The sequence below is a fragment of the Pyrus communis genome, chromosome 6 (assembly GCF_041283825.1).
Source record: "Pyrus communis isolate YQ-2024b chromosome 6, ASM4128382v1, whole genome shotgun sequence".
In the NCBI taxonomy this organism is placed as follows: domain Eukaryota; kingdom Viridiplantae; phylum Streptophyta; class Magnoliopsida; order Rosales; family Rosaceae; genus Pyrus; species Pyrus communis.
Genome location: NC_142570.1, coordinates 15832097 through 15841473, shown reverse-complemented (window position 1 = coordinate 15841473; position 9377 = coordinate 15832097). Strand labels below are relative to the sequence as shown.

General features: G+C 39.6%; 1 non-coding gene across 1 annotated transcript; it reads left to right on the top strand.

Moving 5' to 3' along the window:
* The first annotated feature begins 8778 nt into the window (after positions 1–8778).
* On the top strand, positions 8779–8889 carry LOC137714027 (small nucleolar RNA R71). The gene has a single exon (XR_011065369.2). It is a non-coding gene; the product is annotated as a small nucleolar RNA R71 (small nucleolar RNA).
* The last annotated feature ends 488 nt before the right edge of the window (positions 8890–9377 follow it).

Sequence of the window (9377 nt, the reverse complement as noted above, 5' to 3'; positions counted from 1 at the left end):
CTTGTGAGATCATTCTCACTTATTTTTCAACTCTTTTTCTTTCTTTTCAACACTTTTCTATTTTCTTTTTATTTTTCCACGAAATTTTTTTTTTATTTCATTCTTTGGCCGTGCCCTATTATCTTCCCCCACACTTATTTTCTGCAGTATATTGATCAAAAGGAGTTCATTCTAAGTCATGCTTCACTATCCTTTGAGAACAAGGGGTTAACAAAGAAAATAAGCTTGAAAAGGCTCAAAAGGGTTAAAACTTACAACAAATAAGAAATATGAAATGGGATAGGCTTTTTGGCTTTGGCTTGACTAACAACTTCATCTTATTGTATGTTATGAAAACAATATCATGCTTTGAATGAATTGGGCATGAGTTCTAGTATTTGGAACTATAATGAAATGCATTCCAAGTAGCAACCAAGCAAAGAATGATGAGATCATGCAACGACTTTAGAAAACAAGAAATCACAGAGAATAACTCTTCAAAGAAAGTAATGGCTCGAGTCTCACAGGGTTGTAGCGTTTGTTTGAGTTCCTTCCTTCAAGCATGTTACAAAAACGAATTTTTCTTTTATGATTGCATGTGATGTCATACATTATAACCATAACCAAGCATATACCAAGAGTAAATCAAACTTTCATCCACGTTTATAACTCATTTTAACAGTCATGCAATTACAAACCAAATCCTCATTATTGTGTTGGAAGGTACCCTAAGACACAAACACACAAAAACGACTCAAAACACTCTTTTTAGGTTTTTCAAAACATTTTTCTTTTTTCAAATTTTTATGTGATTTTCGGAGTTATAAAAACAAAACATACTAAAACACTCTAAAACAACTTAAAAACACCTTAAAACAGCAAGGAACAACATTTGAAGTAATGGGTGATAAAATCTCACGAATTTGCATTAACAACATTAGTTACCCCCCCACACTTAAATCAAACATTGTCCTCAATGTTTTAAGTATAGATTCACACAAAGCATAAGTAAACACACAAAAAACATTTAAACATACTAAACATGGCAGAATGTAATTAACAAAGAGAAGAGTTTAGGGACGCAAATCTGGTTATGGAGTGTAAATTCCCTCTTCTCCTTGGTGATTGCATTGAGGCTTTGATCTTTGTGATTCCACAGGCTCATTCTTGAACTGGTTTCCTCCCATCGTTGATTTTCCTTTGTGCTACTCTTGAACTGGGCAGCAGGATTCTTTTGGTCTCCCCCGGAGGTCCGAGCTTTCCCCTTTTATCTGTTTCTTTGTTCAATCTTTGCAGGAGTGGTCCCTTCTCTGGAAGTGTATCAACCGTTGAAGATGACTACTCGAGAGCAACGCTAGGTAAGCAATCAGGAATAAATTCCAGGCAGTCGTATCCAGATCGGAAGACTGACTCCAAGTGCCGGCTGATTGCTTCTTTCACTTTGCCATGCGAGTAAGAACAAGGACAAAGAAAAAGACAGGGAAAGAGCATGATATGAGATACTTTTGCTTTTGACCTTGATGATATGAGATACCTTTGCTTTTGAAGAAGCGGTGAATGAATCAGCACACTTCAATCCGCCATTTCCTCCTGGGTCATCTGTACTCCAGGCATCTGGTATCATCTTTGGGGAAGAAGAAAGAATTGAGTATTTCGAAAGGCTTTGCTGGGAGTGCACCCTCAGAGGTGAGGGAGAGTTGGGCATTTTCTTCAGGTTTGCCTTGCCATAAAAGACGAAGGTCGACATATATAGAGATAATATCAATTGGTGGTATTGTTCTTTTACCCTTGTCGACAAACGTTTTGATCCCGCAAATCCGGCTTTTTGAAATAGTGGCGCCTCTTCGATTTCTGAACAACGCCCCTTCGATTTCTGAGCAGGCGCCCCTTCGATTTCTGAATGACGCCCCTTCGCTTTCTGAACGACACGTAGTCGTGCGGATGCGGCTCCTTTTGACAAAGCTGCACGCGTTTTCTGAAAAGCAGAGAAAGCGTCGCCGGACTTTGCGCTTGTCGGCTAAAGATGCGTAGTTGCGATGATGGCCTCCACGTGTTGTCTGAAAAGAAGAAATCTTTAGACAAAGTTGAACGCGTCTTCTGAAAAGCCGAGAACGCGTCGCCTAACTTACGCCGGAAATTCCGGCTTTTTGAATCGGTGGACGCGTCGCCTTGGCTTTTTATAGAGCTATCGATCACCACAACAAACACACTCTGAAGATTGCCCATTCTTGAAAATCGACTCCGGCCCTTTGAGAATTAACTCCATCCACCCCATCTCTTTGAACACTTTTGAAAAATGGCAAACCCATCGAACCTTAGCTTAGAATTGAGTCTCAGCAGTGATACGGGCGCGCCGCGTCAAGGTAACGTATGGCGCCCTTCTTTCTTATCTTCTAACGGTCATCTTACAGGTGAAGACTCCGTGATGCAGGACGCCACAACAGCTACAATAGTAGCTAGGAACCTCCTCACTCCAAAAGATAGTAGGCTGCTGTCAGGACGGTCCGATGAGTTGGCCGTTCAAGAGTCCCTCGCACTTAGTGTTCAGTGTGCGAGTTCTGTGTCCAACATGGGCCAACGCTTGCTTGCCCGCTCCCGTCAGGTGGAATCATTGATGGCGGAGGTGGAAAGTCTTAAGCAAGAGATCAAACTGCTTAAGTACGAGAATAGAAGTTTGCATGTGCTTGCAAACAACTATTCGACGGGCATGAAGAGGAAGCTTGATGAGCTGCAAGAATCCAATGGTCGCATGCAAAGTGACCGTCAAAGTGACCGTCAAAGGCTTGCGGCTTACTTCCAGAGGCACATTTTTCCTGGCTCGTCCAGCGTTTGGCCAAGTATTGAGGCCTCGAATGCTCTATCTCCGATGCCTTCCGCTCCGATGCCTTCCGCCTCGATGCCTTCTGCTCCGATGTTTCCCGCTTCGATGCCTCCCGCTTCTAGAGTTTTGCCAAGGAGTGGGGCTTCAAGCAAACAACCTTTGTGAAAGTTACATTATTTTGCCATGTTATTATTATTATTATTATTATTATTTTTTTTTTTTTTTTTTTTTTTACTGAACATGCTTTGTTTTTATTCAGTGCATTGGGTTGCCTCCCAAGTAGCGCTTTCTTTTATGTCTTGCAGCCGGACGAAGAACCCAATAACTCCAGGATATGTTCACGAATCGGATGAGAACTCCGAGCCATAAACTAGTACCTAAAACAAGAAACAAAACAAGATTAAGAATCTAGAATAAAATAAAAACAAACGAAAATAAAACAATCCAAGGGATTAGCAAATTTTCTAATCCCCGGCAACGGCGCCAAAATTTTGATGCGAGAATTATACGCGCATAAATTAAACCCTCTTTTTGTCAATTGTAGTATAAGTATAAGTAGGGATCGTTCTGGACCGGGGATTAGGAGGGATTGTTAACCACTTGGATTTGACTCAAAAACGTAAAATAACAATATGAAACACTATACTAGACTCAAAGAATGCAAAACTAAACTTTAAAACACTAAGACAAACCAAAAGACTCAAAACAACACAAACACACTCGAATCTGCCTAAAAACCACTTTCTGGGCAGATTTGAGCACAAACTCAAATTTGGACGAAATTAAGTAATAACTTGACTCAAGAACGTAAAAACACAATATAAAACACTAAACTAACTCAAAGAATGTAAAACTAAACACTTAAAACATTAAAACAAACCAAAAGACTCAAACATCACCCAAAACACTCAAAACTGCCTTAAAATCACTTTCTGGGCAGTTTTGAGCACTTTGGTGAATTTGGACGAATTTAAGTAACAAAATGAATCAAAACACTTATAAACACAAACTAAGACACTTTCTAACTAAATTAGACAATAAAGTAAAGGGGGATTGAGTTTTGACGAAATAAAATTAAATGGACAGATTGCAATTAAAACAGAATGTAAATATGAAATTGATGAAATGGATGGATGAATGCTAGCTAAGGGGTTCATCTCCATATATGTTATACTTGCATAATAAAACGATTTCCAATTGCATTTCAAGAAACCATGATGCTCAACACCCCAAGTTAACCGTGATGCACTAATTAACCTTCAAATCTTCCTAACGTTATTGAATTGGATGGGTTAGCGCATGCGACAATTCAAAACATTCCCCACAAGTCCCCTACATGAATGCATAATAGAGATACAAGCAAGAATCATTACGCTCTATGAAAATTATAAGTGTTGACGAGGCATTCGTTACTATGGAATACGCATGAAACTTATGCCAAGAATTCGTTTAACGCGATTGTTTATAAGCAACCTCCACTACTTGTGAATATAAGTTCGTAACTATTAGGTGAAACTCACTTATATTCTAGCGTCATATTCATGCATGAAAATTAAGCGTGCACTCTCAATAAACATACATAAATAAGTTATCAATCAAACGGTTAAACAAATTGAATCCACAACTTATGAAACGCAATTAGAAGTAATCAAATCAAAATGCAAGCATAAACATATATTTCGAATTCCCCCCTAACCAAGGGGGGTTTAGTTCCTCATAACTTTGAAATCAAAGAAACACCTAAACATTCCAACAACTCAAACTTGAATTGTATGAACGTTTAGGCACTCTTCTCTTCCATTCCTCATACGTACAAAACAAAGAGAATTGAATTTAAACATTGAAATCAAAGAAACACCTAAACATTCCAACAACTCAAACTTGAATTGTATGAACGTTTAGGCACTCTTCTCTTCCTCGTTGTTGTAGCACAAGGTCTAAGGTGAGGTTTGGTGGTGTGAATGGTTTGGGGAGTGGTGTTTGGATTAATAGGGAAGGCAAGGAGTGTTTTTGGGCAGAAAATATGAAGAATGGTGAAGTATGGCTGTGTTAGAGAGAGGGAATGAATTTCTGGCGTGAATGAATGTGTGGAATGGGTGAATTTCTGGCACAAAGGCCTTATTTCTGTGGTGGATGGATCACCCCCCTTTGTGGCTGCAATGGATGCATATTTATAGGTGGAAATGCATGTGGGATGGCTGCAAAGTGGTGGAGTGAATGATTGAATGCATGTGGCTGATTTATGAAGAGTGAATGCATGTGGCTGATAGGTGTGAATGATTATGGGTGCATGTGGGTGGAAATGCATGTGTTTGCATGTATTAAAGCTATATGTGGCTGCAATGATGAAATGGATGGGAGTGATTTTCTGGAATGATGGCAGGTTGTGTATGTTGAATGCATGTGCAAAGTTTTAAAGGATGGAATGCATGTGAATATCATGGAAATCTGATGGGAATGCATGTGCAATGTAGTGGAATGACAGCTAGGTTGAATATATTTAAAGGGAGTGCATGTGGCTTGGTTGGAATGAATGAAATGCAATCTGAAATGGGAGATGGAATGGAATGCATGGCAATGATGGTGTTTGTGTGAATGATGGCAGATTGTGTGGATGAATGATTAGGGTCTTGTAAGGGTGGAAATGCATGTGGAGTGCATGGTTGTGTTGGTTGAATTAAAGAATGGGAATGCAATCTGAAATGCATGTGAATTATGTTGGAAAGAAGGGGAAGTCACGGCTATGGGAGAATATGAATGGTTTTAAATGTCCTAAAACTAAAGGGAACAAGGTTTCAACACTTTGGTCTTCAATTAGGTATTCAATTTCGTCCAACACTTTGGCTCCAAGCATAAGCTATCCATCCTTAGCCCAAAAGTGCTCCAAAAGTCTCCAAAATGCATCTTTTTGCTCCTTTAGCCCTTTGGACCTACAAACACACGAAAATAGCTTAAAGTACTAAAATAACTAAAGAAACATAACGTAAATGCACGAGAACAAGCCATTTAAGTCGCATGAATATGCTCCTATCAGGGCATCACACATCAATTCAAAAGGTAAAGACCAATCTGGTGCCATAATAATAGGGGCTGAGGTTAGTTCATATTTCAAAGTATTGAATGCATCCATACAAGCCTTATCAAAATGAAATGCAACATCTTTAGCTAACAGATTGCATAATGGACGAGTGATCATTGAAAAGTTCTTAATGAAACGACGATAAAAACCCGCATGTCCCAAAAAACTTCTTACTCCCTTCACAGTGGTGGGGGCTACCATATTGGTGATGACGTCAATTTTGGCTTTGTCCACCTCCATTCCTTTGCTAGAGATTACATGTCCTAACACAATTCCTTGTTTCACCATAAATTGACACTTTTCCCAATTGAGAACCAAATTTGTTTCCTGACATCTTTGAAGTACTAAGGAGAGATGGTTAAGACATTCATCAAAAGAGGAACCAAACACTGAGAAGTCATCCATAAATACCTCAATGAATCTTTCTACCATGTCAGAAAAGATGGCCAACATGCATCTTTGGAATGTTGCTGGAGCATTGCAAAGTCCAAAAGGCATTCTCCTATATGCAAATGTACCAAAGGGGCAAGTAAAGGTTGTTTTCTCTTGATCCTCCGGAGCAATTGCAATTTGATTGTAACCTGAGTAACCATCAAGAAAACAATAGTGTGAGTAACCTGCCAATCTCTCTAGCATTTGATCTATGAAAGGCATAGGAAAGTAATCTTTTCTAGTGCTAGAATTCAACTTCCTGTAATCGGTGCAAACACGCCAACTAGCCGTGGGCTTTGTGGTCACAAGCTCATTGTTTTCATTCCTCATTACTGTGATTCCCACCTTCTTAGGTACCACTTGAATAGCACTCACCCATTTGCTATCAGAAATGGGATATATGATCCCTACATCTAACAATTTCAACACCTCATTCCTAACAACTTCCTTCATGTGTGGGTTGAGCCTTCTTTGTGGTTCACGGGTTGACTTTGCTCCTTCCTCCAAAAGGATCCTATGCATGCACATGATAAGGCTTATTCCCTTGATATATGCAATAGACCAACCAAAAGCTGATTTGAACTCTTTTAACACTCTAATTAGTTTATCTTCTTCATTTGGGGTGAGGTCAGAAGCTATGATAACTGGAAGAGTTTCAAATTCAGCTAGATATGCATATTTTAGATGTGGTGGAAGTGGTTTAAGTTCAAGCTTTGGTGCTTTAACAGTAGAAGGAGTTAGATGTGACATTGATGATTCTAAAGGCTCAAAAAAAGGTGAAACATTCAAAGGATATGGTGTCAATGCTTCCAAGGCAGCTACTTCTTCCATGAGTGCATCTTCTTCATCAAACTCATCTTGAGATTGACTCAAAACAGTTTGTAATGGTTCATTAGATTGTGCCTGCAAGAACTTAGAGAAAACAAGTGAATCAAGCACATCAATGGCATAACAATCAAGAGAGGAAGAAGGATGAGAAAGAGACTCAAACACTTTGAATTGAACTGTCTCTCCTAACACTGTCATAGTGAGGAGTCCATTTTGCACATCAATGATGGTCTTGGCCGTGGCCATGAAAAGTCTCCCAAGCAATATAGGCAACTCTCGATCATGTACAGGAGCTTCTTCCATGTCCAACACTACAAAATCTGCAGGCAAGATTAGTTTATCAACTTGAACTAGAATATCTTCTATTATACCTCTTGGATATTTCACGGATCTGTCTGCAAGTTGTAATGAAATGGTGGTGGCTTTCAAATCTCCCAAATCTAGTTGAAGGTACACGGAATAGGGCATTAAGTTGATGCTAGCACCCAAATCAAGCATCGCCTTCTCTACTTTCTTATCCCCTATGGTGATGTTGATAGAGAAACTTCCTGGATCCTTGAGCTTTGGTGGAAGTTTTCTTTGCAAAACTGCACTCACATTCTCAGACACCACTACCTTCTCATGTGGTCCATACTTCCTTTTGTAGCTGTTTAACTCCTTGAAGAATTTCCCATATGCTGGCATGTTCCTAATGACATCAAGCAAAGGTAAGTTAACATTCACTTTGCTTAGTATATCAAAAATTTCCTTGAATGACTTATCCTGCTTTCTCTTGGCAAGTCTTCCAGGGAATGGTATTGGTGGAGTGTAAGGTTTCTCGGCCTTGTGAAGATTTGGTGCTTCAAGTGAGGAATTAGCATGGCTTGGTTCCTCATTTGGTTTCTCATTTTCCCCTTGAGTAACACCTGCATTCACATGATCATATTCATTAGTAACTTCCTTGCCAACTCTATTATCAATAACCTTACCACTTCTAAGTGTAGTGATTGCTTTGGCTTGCTCTTGGTTCCTTTGGAGTATCACGGGTTGGCTTGGAAACTTCCCAACCTCTCTTTGGTTCAAGGCATCTGCAATCTGCCCCAATTGTGTTTCCATTTTGGTTAGGGCTGCCGAATGTTGTTGGAGAGTGCTATTTGTGGAATGTTGGAATTGCAAGGTGTTTTGGGCTAACAATTTAACCGTATCCTCTAGAGTAGTGGCAGGTTTTGGTTGGAAATTTTGGAAATTGTTGCTCTTCCACGAAAGATTGGGATGCTCTCTCCAACTTGGGTTATAAGTATTGGAATACACATCATTCCTTGGCCTTTGATTGTAAGAATTCATGAGGTTCACTTGCTCTTGAACATACTCGGGGTAAGCCTCCCTTCATTTGCTTTTGGCACCATGTTGAGCACGGATTCAAGCTTCCTTTCTAGGTTAGTTACCTGCAACAAAAGCTCATGATTAGAACTTGTTTCATAGACTCCAACTTTCTTACCCCTTAAATCTTTGTGTTGAGCATTAGACCCCAACATCTCATAAATGTTATAACTCTTGAGCATTCTTTTTCTTCAATGCTCCACCTGCTGCATTATCAACAGTTGATTGGCAATTTTGGGTTAGTCCATCATAGAAAATTTGCATTTGTAAGTGAAAAGGTAACCCATGGTGTGGACATTGTATCAAGAGGCCTTTAAAACGCTCCCAACACTCATTGAAAGGTTCTCCATCATCTTGTTTGAAGTTGAAGATTTGTCCCCTTAATGTGGCTGTCTTTTGAGTGGAAAAGAATTTCTCCAAGAACTTTTTAGCCACGGCATCCCATGTAGTGAGGGAACCTGGTGTTAGAGTCATCAACCAACTCTTGGCCTTATCTTTCAAGGTGTAAGGAAACACTATCATCCTCAAATTTGCTTCACTTACTCCCTGCAAAGGTAAACCACTCACGACATTGTAAAACTCTTTAATATGAGCTAACGGGTCTTCATTAGGTAAGCCATAAAATGAGGGAAACATATGGAAATGTGAAGATTTAAGATCATAGTTTCTAGCTTCTGTGGGCAGCAAGATGCATGAAGGTGAATTTGGTATGATTGGTTGAGCAAAGTCCTCCAAAGCTCGAAGCTCATCTAGGTTGCCCGCCATCTCTTCTTCTCCTTCCCAATTAAATTGCTCAGATTCTTTACTTGTTGAACTAGGTGAATTCCCTTCCTCTTCCTCACGGCTAAAGGATGAACTTGATGGCACAAAGTTGTCCAA